Source organism: Ovis aries, chromosome 19 (genome assembly GCF_016772045.2).
Source record: "Ovis aries strain OAR_USU_Benz2616 breed Rambouillet chromosome 19, ARS-UI_Ramb_v3.0, whole genome shotgun sequence".
Taxonomy (NCBI): Eukaryota; Metazoa; Chordata; class Mammalia; order Artiodactyla; family Bovidae; genus Ovis; species Ovis aries.
The window spans coordinates 36,575,385-36,588,162 of NC_056072.1; the positions used below are offsets into that span (position 1 = coordinate 36,575,385).

The 12,778-nt window shown below is 41.6% G+C and overlaps 1 long non-coding RNA gene across 1 annotated transcript in view; it reads left to right on the top strand.

The window, feature by feature from the left end:
- The window catches only part of LOC121817298 (uncharacterized), a 186,859-nt gene that overhangs the window by 60,768 nt on the left and 113,313 nt on the right, over positions 1 to 12,778 (top strand). The gene's annotated exons all lie outside the window — the stretch shown is intronic.

Consider the following 12,778-nt stretch of genomic DNA (forward strand, 5'->3'; position numbering starts at 1 on the left):
AATCTATTTATTCATGTATTTATTTGAAGTATAACTGATTTGCAATGTTGTATTAATTTCTACTGTACAGCAAAGTGACCCAGTTATATACATATATGCATTTAAAAAATATTCTTTCCATTAACCCAGGGTATTGAATATAGTTACCTCTGCTATACAGTAGGACCTTGTTTATATTCTATATGTAATAGTTTGCATCTAATAACCCCAAACTACCACTCCATCCCTCCTCCATCCCTGTCCACTCTTGGCAACCATAAATCTGTTCTTTATGTCTGTGAGCCAGTTTCTGTTTCATAGTTTCACTTGTAGCATATTTTAGATTCTACATGTAAGTGATACATGATATTTGTTTTTCTCCTTCTGACTTCACTTAGTATGATAATCTCTAGCTGCATATATGTTGCTGCAAATGGCATTATTTAGTTATTTTTTGTGGCTGAGAAGTATTCCATTGTATGTGTATATCACACCGTCTTTATCCACTCATCTGTTAGTGGACGTTTAGGTTGTTTCTATATCTTGGCTTTTGTGAATAGTGCTACAATGAACTAGGAGTGCACATATCTTTTTGAATTATAGTTTTGTCTGGATGCATGTCCAGGAGTGGGATTGCTGGATCATATGGCAACTCTATTTTTAATTTTTAAGGAACCTCTGTACTGTTTTCCATAGTGGCTACACAAACGTGTATTCCCACCAACACTACATGAAGGGTTCTCTTTTTGGACAAGTCTAGAGTAGTTAGGGGGAGAAGGCAATGGCACCCCACTCCAGTACTCTTGCCTGGAAAATCCCACGGACGGAGGAGCGTGGTGGGCTGCGGCCCATGGGGTCGCTAAGAGTCAGACACGACTGAGCAACTTCACTTTCACTTTTCACTTTCATGCACTGGAGAAGGAAATGGCAACCCACTCCAGTATTTTTGCCTGGAGAATCCCAGGGACGGGGGAGCCTGGTGGGCTGCCATCTATGGGGTTGCACAGAGTTGGACATGACTGAAGCAACTTAGCAGCAACAGCAGCAGCAGAGTAGTTAGGTATGAAATAGAGTGATCTTGTCATTTGACAGTATTCTCTGTATAACACTCTCAGTGAAGTAAACTGGAGTTCTTAAAGAAATTTCTTAGAGGAAATTGCCTTCTCTCAGTTTAAGTTGCCTGTAGGCTTCCCTGGTGGTTCAGATTGTAAAGAATTTGCCTGCAGTACAGGAGACCTGGGTTTGATCCCTGAGTTAGGAAGATCCCCTGGAAAAGGGATTGGCAACCCACTCTAGTATCCTTGCCTGGAGATGGACAAAGGAGCCTGGTGGGCTACAGTCCATGGGGCTGCAAAGAATTGAATACAACTGAGCAACTAATACTTTCATACTTTCATTGAAGAATAAGGATCATCATTACTACTTGGAACAGTAGAATACATCAGGAGGGCAAAACAATCGAAAGAAACGGTACTCTTAAATTGTATTGCCATTATCCATAGCATTGCCATTTTAGGTGGTTTTTCTATGGAACTAATCAGCTTTTCAATTAAACCTGACAGCTGCTATTCAAAAAGTGAAAATAAATTTACTTAGATTTATAGGTAACATTTTTTTTCTCACCAAGAATATATATTCTTGCCTATATATGATTTCTTCTTGTAAGTTGGCATTTGTAATTTATTAATATTATATTAACATATAATATCCATTCTTTCTTTTATCAATGCTATAATCAGCTTACCATGGTGCATTTCTTTTTGGTATAAATTAAAGGAAACAGAGTTGAATTTATTAAAATCAATTTTAAAACTATTTATTTTTATTAGAGCCTAATCTTTCTTTGAGTTTCCTTATTACATTGTAAGTCCTTTATCCCTCAGATCTCTACTCATTAACACATTAAGCCAAAAATCATTATTAAGAGCCCTGCCTCATTAAAAATTGCAAGAACTAGCTTCCCATGCTGGAGTTTTACACTGAAAATAGCTTCTAGAGAAAGATAACATTTTTTTTTAACTGCTCGTATTTCTGGCAAACAGCATCATGTCATTATTGACAAGTCCTCAAATCAGAGCATCTACTGAACATGTCCATTCAACAAAAATATTATTTCATATTGCTTTTGAACAATAGACTTAAGTGCCAAAGTACATCATCTTCCCAAGTACTTTTCCCCCACCATTAACTAGTTATTCTTTCCAGTAACCCTATGACAGAGGCCGTTATGAAAGGAAGCAGAAATGGAAAAAAAATTCTACAAAAAAAAAGGTGGTGTCAGAGATTACACTTGGCCAATGTCACTTTCTGTTGAGGGCAAGTGTCTTTCAATGATTTCTCTCTTTCCGATGGTCAGTCACACCCCAGCATGCCTGATAAGATCAATAATACTCCTTAAATTGCTGGGGAATCTGAGGCTGGGTTGACATTTAGAAACAAAATCCTTTCCTCCTCATTTCAGTCAAAACAATCAGTCACAGGCCTCCAAGGTGACAAGACTGGCGGAGCTATAGTTCTAGATGTCCCAGTTGTCCTTCCAGAGCGCAAAATCATCCTTGGACTTTCAGAATCACAGTCTCTTGTTTTCTAAAGGGAATGTAATTCCTAGGTTCTTAACCTTGAGTTGGATCACAGAGTACTCCAAGCATTCAACTCCAGGTACACATGGCTCTCTCTCCAAAAATATACACAAAAAGCTTTCTGCTATTAGAGTTCATTCACAAAACTTACCTTTGTCTTCTTAACTGAGATAATACAGACCCATGAAGGTCAATTTAAATTATCAAGTTCATATAACTCCTAATCTGGTCATCTTCAAATCATTCATTGCTACCTCTTCAGAGGGCTGAGGCAATCTCTGGTCTTCCTCAGCTATTCTAGGAAATAATAATACTCTGATTCTGAGAAACTTCAGGCTTATTCAGCAGTATTGGTTGAGCCCTTCTATGTGCCAAGCACTGTGTTATGCATTCTTCTCTTCCATAGCAAAGGTGTCAAAACTGAAGAAGAATCAAAATGGTGGCCTTATCTTTTAATCTGACCTAGTTCCAACAAAGGTCTGTCTAGTCAAGGTTATGGTTTTTCCAGTGGTCATGTATGGATGTGAGAGTTGGACTGTGAAGAAAGCTGAGCACCGAAGAATTGATGCTTTTGAACTGTGGTGTTGGAGAAGACTCTTGAGAGTCCCTTGGACTGCAAGGAGATCCAACCAGCCCATTCTGAAGGAGATCAGCCCTGGGATTTCCTTGGAGGGAATGATGCTAAAGCTGAAACTCCAGTATTTTGGCTCCCTCATGCAAAGAGTTGACTCATTGGAAAAGACTCTGATGCTGGGAGGGATTAGGGGCAGGAAGAGAAGGGGATGACAGAGGATGAGATGGCTGGATGGCATCACGGACTTGATGGACGTGAGTCTGAGTGAACTCCGGGAGTTGGTGATGGACAGGGAGGCCTGGCGTGCTGCAATTCATGGGGTCGCAAAGCGTCAGACACAACTGAGCAACTGAACTGACTTAACTGATTGGTAAAGCCCCAGAGAACATTCTTTTGCCTTTTCTTTTCATTGACAGGGATAACACACCTCTAAAACAGTTCGAACTCTACTCAGAACCACTCATGTTCCTCCACTGCTCCTAAGATCAAACCCACCTGTGCCTGGTATGGAAGGCCCACACATACGTGGGAAACCTACATCCTAATTCATCTTTCCAAACCCCTTTACTCAAGACAAACCACTTGCAGTCGCTTTTTAACAAACCATATTTTTTTTAAAATAGTGCTGTTATCCATTCAAACAGTTCTCACCCAGAAATTTGCTATAGTCATATTCATCCTTCAAGGCCTGCTGCTTATCACCCTTCCTCCCTGCATTCTATTCTTATTACCTAACTCAAAATTCCCCAGTTTCTCTTCTTACTTTCTTCAACTCTTATGGCTGTGCCTAGTTGGAGGCTAATGGTTAATGTTTTATCTCTTCATGCACAAATGACTTAATACCACTGATACATTTATGGTTTTTGAGGACAGCTAGCGTGTCACAGAGTCGGACACGACTGAAGTGACTTAGAAGCAGCAGCAGCAGCATGTCTATAGTTCATTATATACCCTCTGTCACTTTATGGATTTATTCAAATGAGGACTAGCAAAAATGGCCTCTCTTTAAAGGATTCCCAAATTATTTCTATTTTTAGTAGTTGACTCTTAACAGAGAAAACCCAGTCTATCCACATATTGAAATCCTTGAATCTGCCTTGAATGTGAATTTCCTTGGCCAAGAACACTCTCACTTTTATTTTCTTCCAGAGTCCAGAAAATCTTGGAAGCCTGCCTTATGGGGTGATGGAATAAAAAGCCAGACCAAACCAACCAGACGTGGGTTCCTTCTATAAATGTACATTCCACAGCCCAAGATAGAGCATCTTCCATTTTACTTGCTCAGCCTCTGAATGCCTCCTGGTTATAATGAAATACTTCAAAGTCTTCCAAACACCCATTTGGAAGTGACTGCCCCTGATACAAAACGACGTCCAATCGGATGTACATCATCACACAGCAGGGAGGGAGAGGCGTGGAAAGCACTTGGCCTAATCAGAAAGCCTCATCTCTTGATGAGGATTTTCGTTTTCTCATTTGTCATCTTTCTAGCCACTGAATTCTCAAGTGGCCAATTTGCTTCCTATTGGTAATCAGCTAGTTATTTTTACTCTCATTTCTCTCCCTGGAACTGTCAAACTCTTTGGAACAATTCATCACCCACAGGAGCCTAACCCTTCTGTGGCGGGAACTGGACAAGCGGCGGGGTGGGGCGGGGAGCAGGGAGGGGGAGGGAAGCTGTTATCCTGGAAAAGATAAGTACAAAACTATTTCACCGTTTCTATTCAGTTTTTAAACAGTGATTTCCCCATGAGGTAAGTCAAATAATGACACCACTGGGTAAGAGCAAAACAATGAGAGCTTCAAGGGAAAGTGCATTAGGCAATGGAAATGCTCCCCAGCTGTGAAGTTTGTGACTCTGAATTCACTTGTTCTTAGATTGTCTTTACAACCCCACAAAGGAGCATCATCTTACATTCACAACTTACGTTGGCAGGAAGCTGTCTCTGTAAAAATTATAAACCCAGAGAGGAGAGTTTTAAATATGTATAATGCATTGGTGGTTATTCCAAAAGCAACTTTACCCCAGCAACGAGAGAAGGAAGGTAGCCTTTGAAGGTTGTTTTGTCTGTGGCAGGAAACTTTTTCTGCTAGTTCCCGCATGTCTTCTCAATTACAGAATCTCACTTTAGTTTGCCTCTTATTCCCTCTCCTTCCAGCTTTTGCTGTCTCTGTCTGTCTCCAGTGAAATCATTTTCCAAACACTGTCTTCAGGTTGCCATTTTTCTGAGTTCACATCAGGTGCTATGGAAAAGTTGACCCCACCACTCTTGTGAATAAAACTCTGGTGTCAGTACATTTTCTAATTACTGGGTGTCTAATTTGATCTCTTCTCAAATTTCCCTCAGTCCTTCAGAAGAACCTAATATCAATCCCTCCAGGCTGGCTGTGCTCACTGGAGCCAAAAGGTTACATTTCTGAAGTCCACGTTCAGCTTTAAGAAAGATGTTAGTGTGACATAAATTGGCATTTTCTTGGCACTTCCTTGGCTCATAGCAAACTCTTTATTCCTTGGGAGGAAGCTGAGTGTTGAGCAGCCCTTCTGGCTATTTCCTTAGAGACTCTGAATCGGGCCAGCAGCAGTGTGATATGAATCTTGAAATGTTTATCTTCCTCTACCGTTGTTCATGTCTCAGACCCTTTCTTGCGTCTTTTCTGCTTCATATAAACATCCGCACGTGTAACTTCACTTTTAGGTGTGTGCCTCTGTAAGGAGAATCGAAAGAGACTGAGAAAGCACGTTTACATACCTCTTGTCGAGTTTGCTGGCTTTTCATCTGCCAATTCCCTCCACGCATGGCTGTTCTCACAATGGGTGATATCACCCAACAGCTGTCCTGGACTGGAAACTAAAATACTTGTAGAATTTCAGCCTTTTGTCTTACCTACTTAAATCTCTCTTTTTTCCAAAAATACCAAAACAGTACAAGAATGGTTGGCTGGCTTCAGTGAAACATTATTCCCGTGACTTTATATAAATTGTTTTATAGCCTGTTCTCTTCATGTTTCTTGGTAATTGTCCCTAATTCTAAATTTGCCTTCAAGAATCATGAACAGCGATGTTATTGACATGAGTCCTTATATTTGGCATTTGGTGAAACAGCAAAATTGCTTTTGTAAAAATCGGTTTTCCATCTGCCATGTGTGAGTAGGAAATGAGTGGAGAGAACCAACATTTTTCCCGCCCCATGTCCCCTGGTTGACCCGAATGAGAACTTTACTATCTGACATGATCCATATGTGTTGATCAGCATCTGGATTGGCTGAATACCATAAGTAGAGATCTCTGTGCCTCCTTCTACATAATTACTCTGGTTATTTACTCATGTCACTTGGTCCTACTCCTCTAAAAACAGCAGGTTCCTTTCTTCATCTTCACCAAAACTTACTTCACTACAATCGTGATTTTTTTTAAAGACAAATCTACTCTCCTAGCTGTTCTCCCATTCTCTTGAGTCTCCATCCTTATCACAATATCCTGTTCCCTGGCCCTTTCCTCGTCTGGGGCATTGTGTTAACTACTTACTCCCAAAGAAGGGTGAGAAACCCTTCAGGGAGCAGCAATTCTAAAATCCGCAGACTACCAGCAGTTCGCCATGTTGTACAGACATTGTATACAGCTCAACACATTTTCATAAACTAAAAGCATCTCTTTGACCAGTGCCCAGCTCAGGAAGGAACATTTATGAACTTTGCTAGCCACTGGACAGAATAATGTCTATTGAAAATAATAAGCAAGAATTGGACCTATATTTTGCCTATCTCTTTATTCTACTTTTAATCCTTTTCATTGTTTTTATAAATGTATTGACCAGTGAGTGATTAGAAACAAATAACCAACCAAAATCAAATCAAACAACAGAACAGGCCCTTTACCTCTGCTTATCTGAGGAAAACCAAGCTAGAGGAGGTAAGATGCCTATCAGATTTTGTGAGTGGTTAATTTCAGTTGCTAACTTCAGCATGCCTGTGAGGACCCATAGTTCACATGGGGCCCAGCTGTCCTGAACACGTAGGATAATACCGTACAAGGAACTCATGCACCAGAAATTGTCTCCCAATATCAAAGCACCTTTCCTTGGATTTAGAGTCACCACAGCATTTTTGTTCAGGGTCCTCAAAGTGTTGCCTTCTCTGGGGTCCCTGCTTGCAGACATCACACTTGAATTTCACTAGAGTACATTTTCCTTTTTGGAGCCCAACATCTCTTGTGAAGGTGACAACATGGTCTGTACCATACAAATGATTGTTCTGGTTCTAATATGGAAGCTGACACAAGCCTGGACTTTTCCTCCTCTCGTGCCAAGATTGTCTGCTGATATCAAACTTTCCTGTTGTGAATGGGTACAGGCTGTGATGTGGCCATTCTAGGACTTCCAGTAGCAGTAAGGGGAAAATTATGAACCAGCACCCCTAGAGAGGAAGTTCCTATTGAAACAGCAGTCCGGTCAGCGGGCACAAGCATGGCAACTGCCTCCTTCCTACCAGGAATAGCCCCACCTCTACAGCTGCTGACTCTCCCCGTTGCAGGGCCTGTGAACTGACATCACACCAAGAGGCTTGGCAGAAGCAGCATTTGGCATATTCACACTTATCCCACGAGCAAATTGGAAAGGAATCAGCTCCGTGCATTTTCCTGGAAGGCAGGATTTCCCTTGCTCATTGATTGTGTCTTTAGTTTACAACAAATGTCCTGAAAATGGGACACATATGATATTGTAAGCCTTCTATAATTTCAAAGAGCAAATGACCCAAGCCTCATTCTCATTTCCCCTTGTTTCAGAAATTGATTTTGGATACACAGGTGATACAGCTGGAAGGCCCCATACATATCCGCTAACAAATCCCCCTCCCATCTTACAGGCTGAGACTGAAGCCTGGAAAATGTGTATGACTTGCCAAATATGAGATTCAAACAACACAGGTTGGATTTTAGGGTTTTATGTTTTAATTTTTTTTGTTGTTTTGGGGGGAGCAAACTATTGGTAGAAACACAATATACTTACAGAAAAGGCAAACTGTGAAACTCAACAGATTTTCTTAAACTGAGATACCCGTATAACCGTATAACCAGCACCCCGAGCAAGAAGCTAAGCATTCCTAGTCCTTCCCAAAGCCTCTATAATGTACTATAGCCTCTGCTCCCTCCCAAGGGTAACCACTATCCTGCCTTCTAATATCATGTCTTGTTTTTGCCTATTATTAAAGTCATATGAATGGGATTGTGCAGTGTGTTATTCTTGCACTGGCTCCCTTCAGCTCTATATTGGTGAGATTCATTCACATATTTGCATATAGTTTTATTTATTTATTTGACTGCGCCAGGTCGTAGCTGCGGCATGTAGGGTCTAGTTCCCTGACCAGGGATTGAACCCGGGCACCCTGCATTGGGAGTGTGGAGTCTTAGCCACTGGAGCACTAAGGAAGTCTCTGTGTGTAGTTTTAATGCATCGATTTTAATTTATGTGTAACATTCTTTCCCATGAGTATAGTACATTGTATGTATTTTCAGCAGCTGGTAGACATTTAGATCATTTCCAGTTTGCGGCTCTTATGACTAGTAGTGCTAAGCCCATTTCTGTACATGTCTTTTGGTGAATATATATAATCGAATTGGAGTCAACTCATGCCCCCTGATGAGTGGTTAGGATTCGGTGCTCTCTGGGCCATGGCCCGGTCCAGTTCCCAGTCAGGGAAACCTTTCTTCTTGGGCTTCCCTGGTGGCTCAAACCGTAAAGAGTCTGCCTGCAATGCAGGAGACCTGGGTTCAATCCCTGGGTTAGGAAGATTCCCCTGGAGAATGAAATGACAACCCACTCCAGTATTCTTGCCTGGAGAATCCCACAGACAGAGAAGCCTGGCAGGGTACTGTTATGGGGTCACAAAGAGTTGGACATGACTGAGCACCTAACACATACAGAGTTTAATGCCTAATGATACTCTCGAAAGATGATGAGAAGGGAAAAGAACCAGCTTTATGCAAATCCTTGTGCTTGAGAGACTGTCACTGCGCCACTCTGTGCCAGCCGTCACAGGAGGAATTTGAGGAATGTGGTAGCCACGTGACAGTTACCAACACAGCATTTACGGTTGAGACGGTTTGCAAGGACTCTCAAAAGCCAAAATAGTCACTTGACATTTCATTAATATAAACATCCATTCTTTAATTTGCTTTTATTTTTACTTATTTACAGAAAGTGAGAGTGTAAAAGTGTTAGTCACTCAGTCTTGTCTGACTCTTTGCAACCCCTGTAGCCCACCAGGCTCCTCTGTCCCTGGAATCCTCCACACAAGAATGCTGGAGTGGGTAGCTATTCCCTTCTCCAGGGGATCTTCTCAACCCGGAGATTGAACCTGGGTCTCTTGCACTGCAGGCAGATTCTTTACTGTCTGAACCACCAGGGAAGCCATACATTCTCATCCTATAAACATACCTCACAAAACAATACTGCTAGGATGTAGATGTCATGGTTACAAGGATTCTTGTCTATTTGGTTGATCACAAAGCAGCACCAATGCCTGCCTGCTAGACATAATGTCTAGCACCTAATGCTAGACATTATCCATAGACTGTATGAATGATGGATGTTCCTCATGGCCATTGCTCTGCAACCTTGGAGCTTCCCCAGAGGTAATCTAATCTCTGGTTCTGATGTGTGCCTTTCCCTTCCTTTTTAAAAAATATATTGGTTGTGTGTGTATGTGTGTGTGTGTGTCTGTGTATGTGTCTGTGTGTGATATCATTGGATTATACCATGCTTTATGAATTTTTTAAGTTAAGGGTATGTCAAGCATTTTTGTTGGTCAGTATATAGAGGAGGTCTATCTTTTTTGCACTGTGTAACATTCTGTGATATGGATTGTTACATTTCAGCCATCTCTAAATTTTTGATGCCACAAATTATGGCGCAATGAGCATTCTTATGAGTATGTATCAATGTTTCTTGATGGTGGAGAAGGTGATGGCAGCCCACTCCAGTACTCTTGCCTGGAAAATCCCATGGATGGAGGAGCCTGATGGGCTGTGGTCCATGAGGTTGCGAAGAGTTGGACACGACTAAGCGACTTCTCTTTCACTTTTCCCTTTCATGCATTGGAGAAGGAAATGGCAACCCATTCCAGTGTTCTTGCCTGGAGAGTCCCAGGGACGGGGGAGCCTGGTGGGCTGCCATCTATGGGGTCGCACAGAGTCGAACATGACTGAAGCGACTTAGCAGCAGCAGCAGATATGTAAAAGGGACTTACTGACTCACAGGTGGTATACATTTTTAACGCTTCCAAAATGACTCTTTCAGTTCATGTCACGAGCAGATGCTAGCCGGCCTCTCCTTACCACTGCAATGATTGATATTATCAAATTTTGAAATTTTTGCCAAAATGATATGTGAAAACTGTCATTTAATTTGTATTCCTATCCGTATTACTGGAGTCGGGCATCTATCCATGTATTTGTTGTTTTAGTTAGGCTTTGATTCAAGCCTTCTGCAAAAAGCAAGTGTATAGTTGAAAATAATTTAGTGGGTGGATGAAATCCATCAGTCCCTATCAAGGTACTTACTTATGGCCATGTTATTCATTATTGTGGTCTTCAGGACTATAGGAATCCCAAACAATCTCTGATTATATCTCTGCCTACATGCTAAGGGTGTAAAGAAATGATTTAAATATTTCTTCAACATCCCAGGGGACAAGCAGAATTTTGACCTGTCTAGTGTATTGATACAAAGCTAAATCCTCTGGAGACTGGATTTTCTAGTTAATTATCCGGTGCTTGCTTTTTATGCTAGCAACTGGAAGGAACAAACCAAGTTCTACTATTTGGCTTATCTATCTTTGCTACCAAAGTGGGATCTGAGTTCTGAAAAATATCCTGTACAGGGTATGAAATTATGATTAAATCTACAATAAGCATTCAGTTTATATTCCTGCATGTTAGATTCATTACCCAACCTGTTCCTGACCAACATTAAGGGCAGAGAGTCTAGGGGTGAACTGACCAACTTTCAATCCTGATCTTTGCTGGTTTGCAAACCACGACATGTTTGTGAACCTCTGTTCTTCTGTTTTATTTTCTATCAGAATAAGGCTTACTTTGTAGAATCATCAAGAGAATTAATTGATTAATAAATTAATTGATCAATAAACACAGCACAGACCCTGGCATATACTAAATATTCAACAAAGATTATTATTATAATTATTAATAGGGTTAGTTTTGATTGAGTCAAAGATCAGGGTATACACTGGACTTGAGAACATGTTCAAATTCTTTTCTGCTCCTCTACTGTGGAAGAAAATCACTGTAGTGGGCCCTTCATATTCATCTACAGATGTGTGCTCACTTTGTATAGAAGTCACATTGGCCTCAGATGTTGTTTTTATACATAGCTCCTTGCAGGTTTTTAGTCTTGAACATGCAAATGAGGACTATTTATTAGAAAGGCCCACCAGACTACTATGAGTTTTTACCTAGCGCATAAACTGATTCAAGTTTGTTCTGATCAGACTTTGGCCTCACGCGCCCTTGGCTGACATTTCTGTTTGAAACCTGACACCCTGCCAGAAAATTTCTTCAGTTTGAATGAAATGAAATGGGGAGCTTAATTCCAATAACAGACAGACCCAGCAGGGCCGGCAGTTGGTTTAGATTTTTATTGTCCCACGAGAACTTGGCCTCCTAGGCCATGACTCCAGACCTCTACGCGTTCACCTTGCATTCAGGATAGAATAACCAGAGACTCACAGAGGGGGTGTCTGGGTGGGATAAAGTCAAACCCCAGCTGCCTTTTTCCTTGGCTTCCTCAACTGTTCTTTGAGGTCCGACCACTCTTGTTCTTGGGGATGAGACTAATTTAATGCCAGGGCATCTGCTGGTACCATTTCAGAATTGCTGGAAAGATGCCATCCTCACCACACTCACTCTAGAATGAGCCTTCCAGGGAACTCCTTCTCTGAAAATTCTGAGATTAAGACACAGCCTTCATTAGAATCTTCTTTCTAAACGGAAGTGAGCTGGGGAGAATGTTAAGCTATTGTTATTACATCAACCCTTCATTTGTCTGTGAGGGCTTACCCAGCACCTGGTGCTGTGCAGTGGATAGTGGTTAACAAGGCAGACACAGTCCTTGTGGTCCTTACACCCTACATCACCCAGTTACAGGGGGAGAAAGACGCTGGACGGAGTGTGATAAACGTAAAGGAGTCACCAGGAAGGGCCCTGAGGGACTCCGGGTTTGGACTCTGGGTTTGGCCTTGACTCTGCATGACCTGGATCATCACTCGCTGTGTGAGCCTATGTGGTCATGGGACACCATTCTCGATGCTGCTCCTAATGACAGTTTTAGCTTCAATAAGGCACCAGGGCATGCAGCCAACTCAGAGCTCTGGAGTAATTTATAAAAGTCTCATTACAGCATCCCTCTTGGGGTCCCTGCCACAGGATCATGCTGCAGGTGAGACCACATTATCATGATGGTTTTCTGCATATTTCATCCTGGAGTATGGAGAAGGAAATGGCAGCCCACTCCAGTATTCTTGCTTGGGAAATCCCATGGACAGAGGAGCCTGGTGGGCTACAGTTCACGGGGTCACAAAGAGTCAGACACGACTGAGTGACTGAACAACACAAAAACACCCTGGAATAAAT